Here is a 16183-nt window from a genome sequence, read left to right as displayed (position 1 = left end):
AGTTGTTACTTGCCTATTAAGAAAGGATCAAATTTTAAATTTTAGAATCATATCTTTTAATTTCTTGTTAGTCAAGTAATCAACTTTAGTTTTAAAACTTTCTCTTTTTAATTTGATTTTCAATCATATTTACTCAATCATATCTTTTCAATCACACCCTTTTTCAAAATTAATTTTTTCAATCATATCTTTTTCTAATTTCAAAATCTTTTTCAAAAAATCACTTGATTTCTTTCCCAATCTTAGTTTTCGAAAATCTCAATCAAATTTTCAAATTTCTTCAAAATCTTTTACTTTATTTTTGAAAATTCTTCCCCTCTTCTCACATCCTTCTATTTAAGGGACTAAGACTCCTCATCAAGGTGCAATTCGAACTCTGTCCCTCTTGAAAAGTTCGAATTCCCTCTTCTCCACCTCCTCCTTCTATTCTTCTTTTCCTCTGACACCTCAAGGAATCTCTATACTGTGACATAGAGGATTCCCCACTTTCTTGTTCTCTTCTCCTTCATATGAGCAGGAACAAAGATAAAGGCATACTTGTTCAAGCTGATCCTGAACCTGAAAGGACCTTGAAGAGAAAGCTAAGAGAAGCTAAAGAACAATTCTCTTTAGAGGGCCTAACAGAACTCTTCAAAGAAGAAGAAACCATGGCAGCCGAAAATAACAACAATGCCAACAATGCAAGGAAGGTGCTTGGTGACTTTACTGCACCTACTCCTGATTTCTATGGGAGAAGCATCTCTATCCCTGCCATTGGAGCAAACAACTTTGAGTTTAAGCCTCAATTAGTTTCTCTAATGCAATAGAATTGCAAGTTTCATGGACTTTCATTGGAAGATCCTCATCAGTTCTTAGCTGAATTCTTGCAAATCTGTGACACTGTCAAGACAAATGGGTTTGACCCTGAAGTCTACAGACTTATGCTCTTTCCTTTCTCTGTAAGAGACAGAGCTAGAACATGGTTGGATTCACAACCTAAGGAAAGCCTGAACTCTTGGGAAAAGCTAGTCAATGCCTTCTTGGCAAAGTTCTTTCCACCTAAAAAATTGAGTAAGCTTAGAGTGGAAGTCCAAACCTTTAGACAGAAGGATGGTGAGTCCCACTATGAAGCTTGGGAGAGATACAAGCAATTGATCAGAAGGTGCCCTTCTGACATGCTTTCAGAATGGAGCATCATAGGAATCTTCTATGATGGCCTGTCTGAACTATCCAAGATGTCATTGGATAGCTCTGCTGGAGGATCTCTTCATCTGAGGAAAACACCTGCAGAAGCTCAAGAACTCATTGAAATGGTTGCAAATAACCAATTCATGTACACCTCTGAAAGGAATCCTGTGAATAATGGGTCAACTCAGAAGAAAAGAGTTCTTGAGATTGATACTCTGAATGCCATATTGGCTCAGAATAAAATATTGACTCAGCAAGTCAATATGATTTCTCAGAGTCTGTCTGAAATGCAAGCAGCAACAGGCAGTACTAAGGAAGCTTCCTCTGAAGAAGAAGCTTATGATCCTGAGAACCCAGCAATGGAAGAGGTGAATTACATGGGAGAACCCTATGGAAACACCTATAATCCTTCATGGAGAAATCATCCAAATTTCTCATGGAAGGATTAACAGAGACCTCAACAAGGTTTCAACAACAACAATGGTGGAAGAAACAGGTTTAGCAATAGCAAGCCTTTTCCATCATCTTCTCAGCAACAGACAGAGCATCCTTAGCAGGACTCCCCTGACTTAGCAACCATTGTCTCTGATCTAATCAAAACCACTCAAAGTTTCATGACTGAAACAAGGTCCTCCATTAGAAATTTAGAGGCACAATTGGGTCAGCTGAGTAAGAAAATTACTGAACTCCCTCGTAGCACTCTCCCTAGCAATACAGAAGAGAATCCAAAAAGAGAGTGCAAGGCCATAACCACATCTCACATGGCCGAACATGGAGAGGAGGAAGAGGCAGTAATTCCCACTGAGGAAGACCTCAATGTACACCCACTGACCTCCATGGAGTTCCCTAATGAGGAACCATGGGAATCTGAGGCTCATTTTGAGACCATAAAGATTCCATTGAATTTACTCTTGCCATTCATGAGCTCTGATGAGTATTCTTCCTCTGAAGAGGATGAAGATGTTACTGAGGAGCAAGTTGCTAAGTACCTTAGAGCAATCATGAAGCTAAATGCCAGGTTGTTTGGTAATGAGACTTGGGAGGATTAACCTCCATTGCTCATTAAAGAAGTGGATGACTTGACTAAGCAGAGATTACTGATGGGATATTTTCGTAGAGAAACGAATTTCTCCAAAACACCCAAAACTAACCGGCAAGTGCACCGGGTTGTATCAAGTAATAAAACTCACGGGAGTGAGGTCGATCCCACAGGGATTGATGGATCAAGCAACTTTAGTGGGTGATTAGTTTAGTCAAGCTAACATTTGTGTGATAATTGATGCAGCAGAAAGTAAATGACAAGGAAAATTAAAGTGCAGAAAGTAAATTGGACAGTAACTTAAAGAACAAGAAAGTAAAATAGCTGAAACTTAAATTGCAAGAAAAGTAAATTTGCATGAAAAGTAAAGGGGACTGGGTGCAGGGAAATTAAATGAAAGCAGTAAATCAAAGCTTAGAACAATTGCAAGGAAATTAAAATTGCATGAAAAGTAAATTCAGATCACAGTGGCTCAAATGTAAAATGCAGAGGAACACACGTGCAGGAAAGTAAATGAGATTTGCAGCAGGCTTAATGTAAATTGAATTGAGGAACCGAACAGAAAATGAAATGCAGTTCAATTGTGAAATTTAAAAAGACAAGTAAAGATCTCAGGAAATCAATGAGACTAGAAAACAAGTCTAGATCTCAATTCCTTCCTTGATCCAACAGTAAACAATTTGCAGAAGAAATAGAGATGAAAGCAGTAAAGAGAGTTTTAATTCAAATTGCAATTCACTGAAAGTTTGCAGAAGAGGAAAACAGAGAGAATTCTCAAGTTGAGATTGAAACAGAATTTCTTCAATTCTCAACCCAAGATTCAAAACAAAAAGAAAAACTAAAGAGAGAGAGTTCTATATTCCTAATGCTCCCTAGTAGAGCTCGCCTCCTCCTAACAAATATGAAAATGATGCCTTATATAGGCTTTACAAAATGAAAATGAAAATGAAATTAAAAACAAATTACAATTAAATGAAATTCCTATTTTATCTATCTCTTGTGCCTTTGAGTGATGACAATTGGGCCCTTGCTCTTGATGGAATTGAGTTGATAGAGGCCTTGGTTGATTGCTCTTGGAGTTTGGAGAAGAACCGAATTGAACCGGGTTTGGAATCATGAAAGCTTGAGTAAAAGTTGGAGTAAAAGTTAGGGGCTAACTTTTGCTCCAACTTTTCACATCAGCACCCTTGTTTTGCTGATACCAACGTTGGGGCAAAAGTTAGGGGTCTAACTTTTGCTCCAACGTTGGCCTTCCCTTGGTTATTCATGGCGCCAACGTTAGCCAAAAAGTTAGGGGCTAACGTTGGCGCAAACTTTTGCTAGTCCAGGGAGTATTTTTCATGCCAAAAGTTAGCCAAAAAGTTAGGGGTCTAACTTTTGTTCCAACTTTTGCCCAAAAGTTAGCCAAAAAGTTAGGGGTCTAACTTTTGCTCCAGCTTTTACTTCCTGGTTCATAATTAATCCAAAAGTTTGAGCTAAAGTTTGAGGCAAACTTTTGCTCAAACTTTTTGTTCTCTCTTCCTCCTAGCCCTTCCTTCTTGCATCAACCTTTCTCCAAGCTTTCTTCACCTATCATTAATCAACCAAACACATCAAAGCTATGCTCAAAATCATGAGATATTCATTCTTTCATAATATGTGACAATTATAGCACAAAACCTCATGAAATAGCATGAATTCATACATGGTTGATTAAATCAAAGGAAACATGAAAATCTACCCAATTGGCTTGCTTATGGCTCAAGAAAGTGCATAAAACCTATTGAAAACAAATGAAAAAGCATAGAAAAACATGACATGGTGACATGTCATCAATTACCTCTGAAGAGACAAGACCCTGGAAAATACTCAATCCTTTGTACCATAGGCACCATGACCTTTGAGAAGGCTCTGTGTGACCTAGGGTCAAGCATAAACCTTATGCCTCTCTCTGTAATGGAGAAGCTAGGGATCATTGAGGTACAAGCTGCAAGAATCTCACTAGAGATGGCAGACAATTCAAAGAAACAGGCTTATGGACTTGTAGAGGATGTCTTGGTAAAGGTTGAAGACCATTACATCCCTGTTGATTTCATAATCATAGAAACTGGGAAGTGTATAGATGAATCCATCATCCTTGGCAGACCCTTTCTAGCCACAGCAAAGGCTGTGATTGATGTTGACAGAGGAGAATTGATCATTCAAGTGAATGAAGACTCTCTTGTGTTTAAAGCTCAAGGATATCCCTCTGACACCATGGAGAGGAAACATGAAGAGCTTCTCTCAATACAGAGTCAAACAGAGCCCCCACAGTCAAACTCTAAGTTTGGTGTTGTGAGGTTCCAACAATGCTCTGAACATCTGTGAGGCTCCATGAGAGCCCACTGTCAAGCTATTGACATTAAAGAAGCGCTTGTTGGGAGGCAACCCAATTGTTACTTATCTATATTAAATTTCTATTTTCTATTGTTATTTTATGTTTTCTGTAGGTTGATGATCATGTGAAGTCACAAAAACAATTGAAAAAGCAAAAACAAAGTGAAAAACAGAATAAAAAACAGAACACCTTGGAGGAGACAGTTACTGGCGTTTAAACGCCAGTAAAGGTAGCAGAATGGGCGTTTAACGCCCAGTCTGGCACCATTCTGGGCGTTTAACGCCAGAAATGGGCACCAGACTGGCGTTTAACGCCAGGAATGGGCAAGAAGCTGGTGTTAAATGCCAGAAATAGGCAGCAGCCTGGCGTTTAACGCCAGGATTGGCAGAAAGGGGCGTTTTGCACGCCACTTGGTGCAGGGATGAGATATCCTTGACACCTCAGGATCTATGGACCCCACAGGATCCCCACCTATCCCACCATTCTCTTCACCACTCACATCCATCCTTCATAAAACTCCACCTACCTCACCATTCAAATTCAAACCACTTTAACTCCCAAACCCATCCTCTATAGCCGAACCATACACACCCCTCTCACCCCTATATAAACCCATCTTCACTCCTTCATTTTCACACAACCTAACCAACACTTCTCCCCCTTGGCCGAATCACAAAGCCCACTTCATCTCCTCTATTTCTTCTTCTTCTACTATCTTCTTTCTTCTTTTGCTCGAGGACGAGCAACCTTCTAAGTTTGGTGTGGTAAAAGCTAAAGCTTTTTGTTTTTCCATAACCATTTATGGCACCAAAGGCCGGAGAAACCTCTAGAAAGAGGAAAGGGAAGGCAAAAGCTTCTACCTCCAAGTCATGGGAGATGGAGAGATTCCTCTCAAGGGTGCATCAAGACCACTTCTATGAAGTTGTGGCCAAGAAGAAAGTGATCCCCGAGGTCCCTTTCAAACTCAAAAAGAATGAGTATCCGGAGATCCGACATGAGATCCGAAGAAGAGGTTGGGAAGTTCTCACCAACCCCATTCAACAAGTCGGAATCTTAATGGTTCAAGAGTTCTATGCCAATGCATGGATCACCAAGACCATGATCAAAGTGTGAACCCGGACCCTAAGAATTGGCTTACAATGGTTCGAGGGAAATACTTAGATTTTAGTCCGGAAAATGTAAGGTTTGCATTTAACTTGCCCATGATGCAAGGAGATGCACACCCATACACTAGAAGGGTCAACTTTGATCAAAGGTTGGACCAAGTCCTCATGGACATATGTGAAGAGGGCGCTCAATGGAAGAGTGATTCAAGAGGAAAGCCGGTTCAACTAAGAAGGCATGACCTCAAGCCCGTGGCTAGGAGATGGTTGGAGTTCATCCAACGCTCAATCATTCCCACTAGCAACCGGTCCGAAGATACTATAGACCGTGCTATCATGATACATAGCATCATGATTGGAGAGGAAGTGAAAGTTCATGAGGTTATATCCCAAGAACTCTACAAGGTGGCGGACAAGTCCTCTCCTTTGGCAAGGTTATCCTTCCCTCATCTCATTTGTCACCTTTGCAATTCGGTTGGAATTGACATAGAGGGAGACATTCTCATTGATGAGGACAAACCCATCACTAAGAAAAGGATGGAGAAAACAAGAGAACCTCATTAAGAGCATGAGGAAATTCCTCATCATAAAATCCCTGAGATGCCTCAAGGGATGCATCTTCCTCCACAAAACTATTGGGAGCAAATCAACACCTCCCTAGGAAAATTAAGTTCCAACATGGGACAACTAAGGGTGGAGCACCAAGAGCATTCCATCCTCCTCCATGAAATTAGAGAAGATCAAAGAATCATGAGAGAGGAGCAACAAAGGCAAGGAAGAGACATTGAGGAGCTCAAGCACTCCATAAGATCTTCAAGAGGAAGAACAAGCCGCCATCACTAAGGTGGACCCGTTCTTTAATTTTCTTGTTCTTTATTTTTCTGTTTTTTTTTTTCGAAAAATGTGCTTTATGTTTATGTTTGTGTCTTTATTACATGATCATTAGTGTCTAAGTGTCTATGCCTTAAAGCTATGAAAATGAATCCATCACCTTTCTTAAATGAAAAATGTTTTCAATTGAAAAAGAAAAAGAAGTGCATGAATTTCAAATTTTAAAACAGTTTAATTATTTTGATGTGGTGGCAATACTATTGTGTTTCTGAATGAATGCTTGAATAGTGCATCTTTTTGAATTTGATTATTTATGAATGTTAAAGTTGTTGGCTCTTGAAAGAATGAAAGGAAAAGGAGAAATGTTATCTGATGATCTGAAAAATCATAAAATTGATTTGCAGTGAAAAGCTTGCGAAAAAAAAAAAGCAAGCAGAAAAAGCCAATACCCCTTTAAACCAAAAGGCAAGGGTGATAAAAAGGATCCAAGGCTTTGAGCATCAATGGATAGGAGGGCCCACAGGAATAAAATCCTGGCCTAAGCGGCTAAACCAAGCTGTCCCTAACCATGTGCTTGTGGCGTGAAGGTGTCAAGTGAAAACTTGAGACTGAGCGGTTAAAGTCGAGGTCCAAAGCAAAAAGAAGAGTGTGCTTAAGAACCCTGGACACCTCTAATTGGGGACTCTAGCAAAGCTGAGTCACAATCTGAAAAGGTTCACCGAGTTATGTGTCTGTGGCATTTATGTATCCGGTGGTAATACTGGAAAACAAAGTGCTTAGGGCCACGGCCAAGACTCATAAAGTAGCTGTGTTCAAGAATCAACATACTTAACTAGGAGAATCAATAACACTATCTGGATTCTGAGTTCCTATAGATGCCAATCATTATGAACTTCAAGGGATAAAGTGAGATGCCAAAACTGTTCAGAAGCAAAAAGCTAAAAGCCTCGCTCATCTAATTAATACTGATCTTCATAGATGTTTTTGGAATTCATTGTATGTTCTCTTCTTTTTATCCTATTTGATTTTTCAGTTGCTTGGGAACAAGCAACAATTTAAGTTTGGTGTTGTGATGAGCGGATAATTTATACGCTTTTTGGCATTGTTTTTAGTATATTTTTAGTATATTTTAATTAGTTTTTATTATATTTTTATTAGTTTTTATTTAAAAATCACTCTTCTAGACTTTACTATGAGTTTGTGTGTTTTTCTGTGATTTCAGGTATTTTCTGGCTGAAATTGAGGGACCTGAGCAAAAATCTAATTCAGAGGCTGAAAAATGACTGCAGATGCTGTTGGATTCTGACCTCCCTGCACTTAAAGTGGATTTTCTGGAGCTATAGAAGCCCAATTAGCGCGCTCTCAATTGCGTTGGAAAGTAGACATCCTGGGCTTTCCAGCAATATATAATAGTCTATACTTTGCCCGAGATTTGATGGACCAAACAGGCGTTCCAATTCAGCTCAAGAATTCTGGCGTTTAACTCCAAAACTGGCACAAAAGTTGGAGTTAAACGCCCAAACTGGCACAAAAGCTGGCGTTTAACTCCAAGAAAAGTCTCTACATGAAAATGCTTCAATGCTCAGCCCAAGCACACACCAAGTGGGTCCGAAAGAAGATTTCTGCATTAATTACTGATTTTTGTAAACCCTAGGCTACTAGTTCTCTATAAATAGGACCTTTTGCTATTGTATTTAGAGACACTTGATATACTTTTGATCTTTGAGAGTCTTATGCACGTTTGGAGGCTGGCCTCACGGCCATGCCTAGACTTTGTTCTTATGTATTTTCAATGGTGGAGTTTCTACACACCATAGATTAAGGTGTGGAGCTCTGCTGTTCCTCATGAATTAATGCAATTACTACTGTTTTTCTATTTAATTCACGCCTACTTCTTCTCTAAGATATCACTTGTTCTTCAACTTGATGAATGTGATGATCCGTGACACTTGTCATCATTCTCACCTATGAACGTGTGCCTGACAACCACCTCCGTTCTACCTTCGATTGAGTGTGAATCTCTTGGGTTTCTAATCTAAGATTGGAACCTTCGTGGTATAGGCTAGAATTAATGACAGCCATTCCAGAGATCCGGAAAGTCTAAACCTTGTCTGTGGTATTCCGAGTAGGATCTGGGAAGGGATGACTGTGACGAGCTTCAAACTCGTGATTATGGGGCATGTGATAGACGCAAAAGGATCAATGGATCCTATTCCGACATGATCGAGAACCGACAGCTGATTAGCTGATGTTGTGACAGAGCATCAGGACCATTTTCACTGAGAGGACAGGATGTAGCCATTGACAACGGTGATGTCCAACATAAAGCTTGCCATGGAAAGGAGTATGAATGATTGGAAGAAGGCAATAGGAAAGCAGAGGTTCAAGGGGAACAAAGCATCTTTATACGCTTATCTGAAATCCACCAATAAATTACATAAGTATCTCTATCTTTATTTTATATTTTATTCATCTTTTAATTATCAATCCTCCATCACCATTTGAATCTGCCTGACTGAGATTTACAAGATGACCATAGCTTGCTTCAAGCCGACAATCTCCGTGGGATCGACCCTTACTCACGTAAGGTTTATTACTTGGACGACCCAGTACAGTTGCTGGTTAGTTGTGCGGAATTGTGACAAAGTGTGATTCACGTTTGAGAGCTCCAATTCTTTGGCGTCATTGTTGATGATCACAATTTCGTGCACCAGTCTCATCTAAGGATGCTTCTTTCTTTTTCAAGCCAAGGTTACCCTTTTTCTGCACTATAGGTCAGATTGAGGAGTTAATTGCCAGCTTGTGAGATATTACAGAAGGATCAATGTTGGGCATGTCAGCGGGAGTCCAAGAGAATATGTCAGCATTTTGTTGAAGGAATTTGGGAAGTTTTTCTTTCTCTTCTTCTTGCATGGATGATCCTCGATGAGTCCATATTTGACGATAAATTTTGGATTGAATTGAGTGGATTTCATCATATAAACCCACATTTATTCACTTAAATAGCATACTTTTGTGTTTTCTCTCTAAATTATGTCTAATTGTGAAAACATACTATTTTGCACTTAATTTAATTAATTTTATTACATTTTTATTTCATTTGATGCCTTGATGTTTTTGACGAGTGATTTCAGGTGTAATAGGTTAGAATGGCTTGATAAGAGTGGAAGAGAAGCATGCAATTGGGAGAAAACAAAGGAGAATCACTCAGTCAAGTGTGCGTACGCACAATCATCTGTGTGTACGCACAAGTGACGAAATCAGCAAGTGTGCGTACGCATATATCTATGCGTACGCACAAGTCCCAGTGCATGACTTCATTAAAAAGTCACGTGGCTCACAATTTTGAGGGCTTTCTGGCTCATTTCTGATTGGTTTGAAGCATATATGGAAAGGCTAGCAAGGGGAGATGGGACACAACACACTTAGACATATTTTTAGATAGTTTTTAGGTAGTTTTAGTTTAGGTTTTCTCTCAACTTTCTTAGGCTTCAGTTAGGATTTATACTACAAGTTTGCATTTTCTAATTTTGATCTTGGATTCTAGCTTATTTCCATTGTAAGTATTTTTTAATTTTCTCTTTTATTACACTACTTGTTCTACACTTTCTTATATTTTAATTCACTTTACCAATACATATATAGTTTTGAAATTTTGAGTTCTAGTTAATGAATTTGATATTTAGGGGTTATTATATATTTGTTTGGTTGCCATTATTGATTTTGTTCATTGGTTGTTCATAGTTCCAAGTATTTTTACAATTTTTTCATGTTTTGAGAATATGCCTACCATATGTTTGATGAAATGTCAATTTTGATTATAGAGTAAATTTTCACTCCTTGACTTGGAGAAATGAGTATATGGAATACTAGAATCATAATGTCCAACATTTAGTGATAATTCTTGGGTTGTTAGTTGGCCTTGTTTTCACTAACGCTAGCTTTTTACTAAGTTAATTAGTAAGTTAGCTAGGATTTGTGGATTAAGAACAATTATACTCACTTGACTTACTCTTCGATGTTAAGGGTTGACTAGGTGAGATTAATCCATTATAATTAGCATAGTTGTGGTTATGACAAGGAAGGGATTCCCTAACTCATCCCAAGCCAAGGTTTCATTTATGTTTTCAACCGCAATTCCATGAGCTTTACTTGTTCTTACTACATTGATAGTTCTTTAACTCCTTTATTAGTTTCTTAATTGTAATTTTGATTGTTCTTTTATTCCTTTAATTGTTTATTTCATTATTGAAACCCCCGATTTCGCAACGAAACTTGTGCACTTGTGGTCAGTAGTTCCTTGGGAAGACGACCTGGGACTTCAAACTCTCGGTTAATATTTGTGTTTTGATTGTGACACCTGATAAACCACTATTTTATGGTTTATCTTGTACTCAATTGAGTGGTCTTTATCAATTCTTTACTCCCTTATTCATACAATTCGCATGTTTTATGTTTTCCTTCCTAAATTCTGTGCTACGATTGAAAACATGTTTCTTTGGTCTTATTTTGCTATGTTTAATCCTCTCTTATTACCATTCGATGCCGTGATATGTGCGTTAAGGGATTACAGGGATTACAGGGCAGGAATGGCTTGGAGAACGGAAAGGAAGCATGCAAAAGTGGAAGGAATGCAAGAAATTGAAGGAATTGCTGAGCTGTCCAGTCTGACCTTCTGGTACTAAATCGACCATAACTTGAGCTAAAGAGGTCCAAATGACGTGGTTCTAGTTGTGTTAGAAAGCTAACGTCCGGGGCTTCGTAACGATATATAATTTGCCATAGGTACCCCAAAGTCAGATAACGCGAACACGTGAATCACGCGGATGCGTGACCTGGCAAAAATCCAATCCGCGCGAATGCGTAGACGATGCTTCCGCGTGACTTTGCAGTGACCTGTACGTACCAGAAATCGCTGGGGGTGATTTCTGGGCTATTTTTGACCCAGTTTTCGGCCCAGAAAACACATATTAGAGGCTATAAAGTGGGAGAATGAATCCATTCATTCAGAGAACAATTAACACAACCTCATAATTCACAATTTTAGGTTTTTAGATGTAGCTTTTAGAGAGAGAGGCTCTTTCCTCTCTCTTAGGATTTAGGATTAAGATTAGGATTTAGGATTTCTCTTATTTTATGGTTATTTTCTTCATACCAGGTTCAATGTTCTTTTACTTTTTATGTTCTCTTCTACTTTTATTTACTCTAATACTTCTACTTGTATTTGACTTATGTTGCCCAATTGGCTTATGAACTCTTCATGTTAAGATTTGAATATTCTATTTAATGCAATTTGAGGTATTTCAGATTAATGATTGTTTTATTCAATTTATGATGCTTTCAATTTAATTTAGATTTATTTTTCCCTTTTGGTTTTGGTTAAGTAATTGGTAACACTTGAGTTGTCAAACTCAGCAGTTGATTGAGATTTGGGAATTGCTGATTAATTTGGATCCCTCTAAAGCTAGTCTTTCCATAGGAGTTGACTAGGACTTGAGGAATCATGTTAATTAGTCCACTTGAATTTCCTTTATTTAGTAAGGGTTAACTAAGTGGGAGCAAAATCCAATTCTCATCACACCTGATAAGGATAACTAGGATAGGATTTCCAGTTCTCATACCTTGCTAAGAGATTTTCTAATTATTAATTTATTTTTCTTGTCATTTAAATTACTTGTTCCTTATTTTTCTTGTCATTTTAAATTACTTGGACTATGCTATCAACGAAGTGATCCTTTTATTGAGAAATTCTAGACCGGCACAGATCTCACTCATCAATCCTACAAAAGTAAACTTGTTTGGATCGTTAGTTAAAGTGACTTTTTGTAACTCCTTCATTGGAGTAGGATGATTTTGAAACTCGGCGCATGGGTGATGAGCGGATATTTTATACGCTTTTTGGGGATAATTTCATATAGTTTTGAGTATGTTTTAGTTAGTTTTTAGTTTATTTCCAGTAGTTTTTAGGAAAAATTCATGTTTCTGGACTTTACTATGAGTTGTGTGTTTTTCTGTAATTTCAGGTATTTTTCTGGCTGAAATTGAAGGAGCTGAGCAAAAATCTGATTCAGGCTGAAAAAGGACTGCTGATGCTGTTGGATTCTGACCTCCCTGCACTCAAAGTAAATTTTCTGGAGCTACAGAACTCGAAATGGCGTGCATCCAATTGCTTTGGAAAGTAGACATCCAGGGCTTTCCAGAAATATATAATAGTCCATACTTTGCACAAGAATTGACGACGTAAACTGGCGTTCAACGCCAGCCTTCTACCCAAATCTGGCGTCCAGCGCTAGAAAAGGGTCAAAAACTGGAGTTGAACGCCCAAACTGGCACAAAAACTGGCGTTCAACTCCACAAATGGCCTCTGCACGTGAATTGCTTAAAGTCTCAGCCCCAGCACACACCAAGTGGGCCCCAGCACACCAAGTGGGCCCCAGAAGTGGATCTCTGCATCATCCATCATAGTCCACTCATATTTTGTAACCCTAGGCTACTGGTTTAGTATTTAAACAACTTTTAGAGACTTATTTTGTATCTCATGACATTTCAGATCTAAACTTTGTATTCTCTGACGGCATGAGTCTCTAAACCCCATTGTTGGGGGTGAGGAGCTCTGCTGTGTCTCGATGAATTAATGCAAGTATTTCTGTTTTCCATTCAAACACGCTTGTTCCTATCTAAGATGTTCATTCGCGCTTAACTATGATGGAGGTGATGAGCTGTGACACTCATCACCTTCCTCAAACCATGAACGTGTGCCTGACAACCACCTCCGTTCTATATACGATTGAATGAGTATCTCTTAGATTCTTAAATCAGAATCTCCGTGGTATAAGCTAGAACTGATGGCGGCATTCATGAGAATCCGGAAAGTCTAAACCTTGTCTGTGGTATTTCGAGTAGGATTCAATGATTGAATGACTGTGACGAGCTTCAAACTCCTGAAGGCTGGGCGTTAGTGACAGACGCAAAAGGGTAGTAAATCCTATTCCAACCGGATCGAGAACCAACCGGTGATTAGCCGTGCTGTGACAGAGCGCGTGAGCGTAGTTTTCACTGGGAGGATGGAAGGTAGCCATTGACAACGGTGATCCACCAACACACAGCTTGCCATAGGAGGACGTGCGTGCGTGAATCAGAAGACAGAGGAAAGCAGAGATTCAGAGGACAAAGCATCTCCAAAACTCCAACATATTCTCCATTACTGCACAACAAGTAACTTTTAATTTATGCTCTACTGGTTATTCATAATTCAACTGATAAACATAATTGACTTCCTGACTAAGATTTACAAGATAACCATAGATTGCTTCAAACCAACAATCTCCGTGGGATTCGACCCTTACTCACGTAAGGTATTACTTGGACGACCCAGTGCACTTGCTGGTCAGTGGTACGCGTTGTGAAAAGTGTGATTCGCAATTTGTGCTACCAAGTTTTTGGCGCCGTTGCCGGGGATTGTTCGTGTTTGAACAACTGACGGATTATTTTGTTGCTTAGATTAGGAAAAATCTTTCTTTTTTGGTTTAGAGTCTTTTATTAATTACCCCTTGTTAAAATACTTTAAACTTATAGCTTAGTTATTTAGAACGTGGTGTTTACATTCATAATAATTGGCTATCATATTTTTAAAAAACCTTTTTCAAAAATAATTTTTCTATTAAATCCTGTGCCAAACTTTAAGTTTGGTGTTTTCAAAAATAATCTTTCTTAAAATTTTTTGAAGGTCCCATAACTCATTTGGCTAGAACATTAATTTGATTGGGTTAGAATCTTTTATACTCTTTTCAAAACCTTCTTTTTCAAAAATATTTCTTTTATTAAATCTTGTGCCAAACTTTAAGTTTGGTGTTTTCTTGTTGATTCCCCTTTGATTTTCGAAAATTTTGGTTTGGTTTTCTAAAAATTTTATGTTTGGTGTTCTTCCTTCATGTTCTTGTGTTCTTGTGAGTCTTCAAAGTGTTCTTGAGTTTCCTTGTGTCTTGATCTTAAAATTTTTAAGTTTGGTGTTCCTTGGTGTTTTCCCTCCAAATTTTTCAAAAACAAGGAGCATTAGATCTAAAATTTTTAAATCTTGTACTATCTTATTGTTTTTCTCTTTCCTCACTAAATTCAAAAATATCTTTTCAAAATATCTTTTCTAACTTCCTATCTTTTCAAAATTTGTTTCAACTAACTAACCAACTTTTTGTTTGTTTCTTAACTTTTTCAAAACTACCTAACTAACTCTATCTCTCTCAAATTTTCGAAAATATCTCCCCTCTTTTTCAAAAATTTCGTTTTTTTTAACTAATTATTTTTAATTTTTTTTTTTACAAAAAAAAAATTTATTTCAAAATTCAAATTCTTTTTAGTTATTTTATTTTATTTAAGTATTTACTTCTTATAAAATAAAATAAATAAAAAGGTAAATCAGTCCAAGTTATATCCATAGATCCATCATGGACATAAGTGGAGATGGACAGTCCAGGAGGACTTTGGGGTCATATTCTAACCCCTCTACTACTTCGTATGGGAGTAGCATATTCATACCCTCCATTGGAGTTAGTAGCTTTGAGTTGAATCCTCAGCTCATTATCATGGTGCAGCAAAGTTGCCAGTATTCCGGTCTTCCACAGGAAGAACCTACAGAGTTTCTGGCACAATTTTTACAAATTACTGACACAGTACATGATAAGGAAATAGATCAGGATGTCTACAGACTATTACTGTTTCCATTTGCTGTAAAAGATCAAGCTAAAAGGTGGTTAAATAACCAACCTAAGGCCAGCATAAGAACATGGAAACAGCTGACAGAAAAATTCCTGAATCAATATTTCCCTCCAAAAAGGATGACACAGCTAAGGCTGGACATCCAAGGCTTTAAACAAGGAGATAATGAATCTCTTTATGATGCCTGGGAGAGATACAGAGAGATGCTACGAAAATGCCCCTCTGAAATGTTTTCAGAGTGGGTTCAGTTAGACATCTTCTACTATGGGCTTGCAGAAGGAGCTCAGATGTCTTTAGATTACTCAGCTGGTGGATCTATCCATATGAGAAAGACAATTGAAGAAGCTCAAGAGCTCATTGATACAGTTGCCAGGAATCAGCATCTGTATCTAAGCAGCAACCCTTCCATGAATGAAGAGGTTAAAACAGTAACTGCTGAATTCAGTACTGTAAAACAAGCTGCTGAATTCAATCAGCAATTAGATTTTCTAACAAAGCAGCTAGCTGAATTCAAATACAGGTTACAGGAGACAAGGATAGCTAATATACATATGGAAGAACAGTTTAAGCAAACAAAGCAGCAGCTATCAAAGCAAATAGCAGAAGAATGCCAAGCAATTCAATTAAGAAGTGGGAAAACATTAAATACCCCACCTCAAGGCATCAAAAATTCAAGAAATGAGCAACCCACCAAAGATTCCCCTGAGGACAGTAAGAGCCCAGGGAAAAATAATTCTGGCACTAAAACGCCAGAAAATGGGTGGAAGGCTGGCGCTGAACGCCCAGACTATGCCCAAAACTGGCGTTCAGCGCCAGAAACAAGGCAAGATTGGCGTTCAACGCCAGAAATGGGGCAGAATCCAGCGTTGAACACCCAACAGGGGCACATTTCTGGCGTTCAGGCGCCAGGAACAGACAGTGAGTTGGCGTCTAACGTCACTCCAGCTTCTGACTCTGGTACGCAATTACCAGTGA

At 38.4% G+C, this 16183-nt stretch overlaps 1 non-coding gene across 1 annotated transcript; it reads right to left on the bottom strand.

Moving 5' to 3' along the window:
* Window positions 1–1052: 1052 nt before the first annotated feature.
* On the bottom strand, window positions 1053–1160 carry LOC148577708 (small nucleolar RNA R71). The gene has a single exon (XR_015903409.1). It is a non-coding gene; the product is annotated as a small nucleolar RNA R71 (small nucleolar RNA).
* Between the last annotated feature and the right edge of the window lie 15023 nt (window positions 1161–16183).

Source organism: Arachis ipaensis, chromosome B1 (assembly GCF_059453495.1).
Source record: "Arachis ipaensis isolate K30076 ecotype BB chromosome B1, ASM5945349v1, whole genome shotgun sequence".
Taxonomy (NCBI): Eukaryota; Viridiplantae; Streptophyta; class Magnoliopsida; order Fabales; family Fabaceae; genus Arachis; species Arachis ipaensis.
Note: the sequence above shows the minus strand (reverse complement) of the source record. Positions and strands in the feature narration are given on the sequence as shown.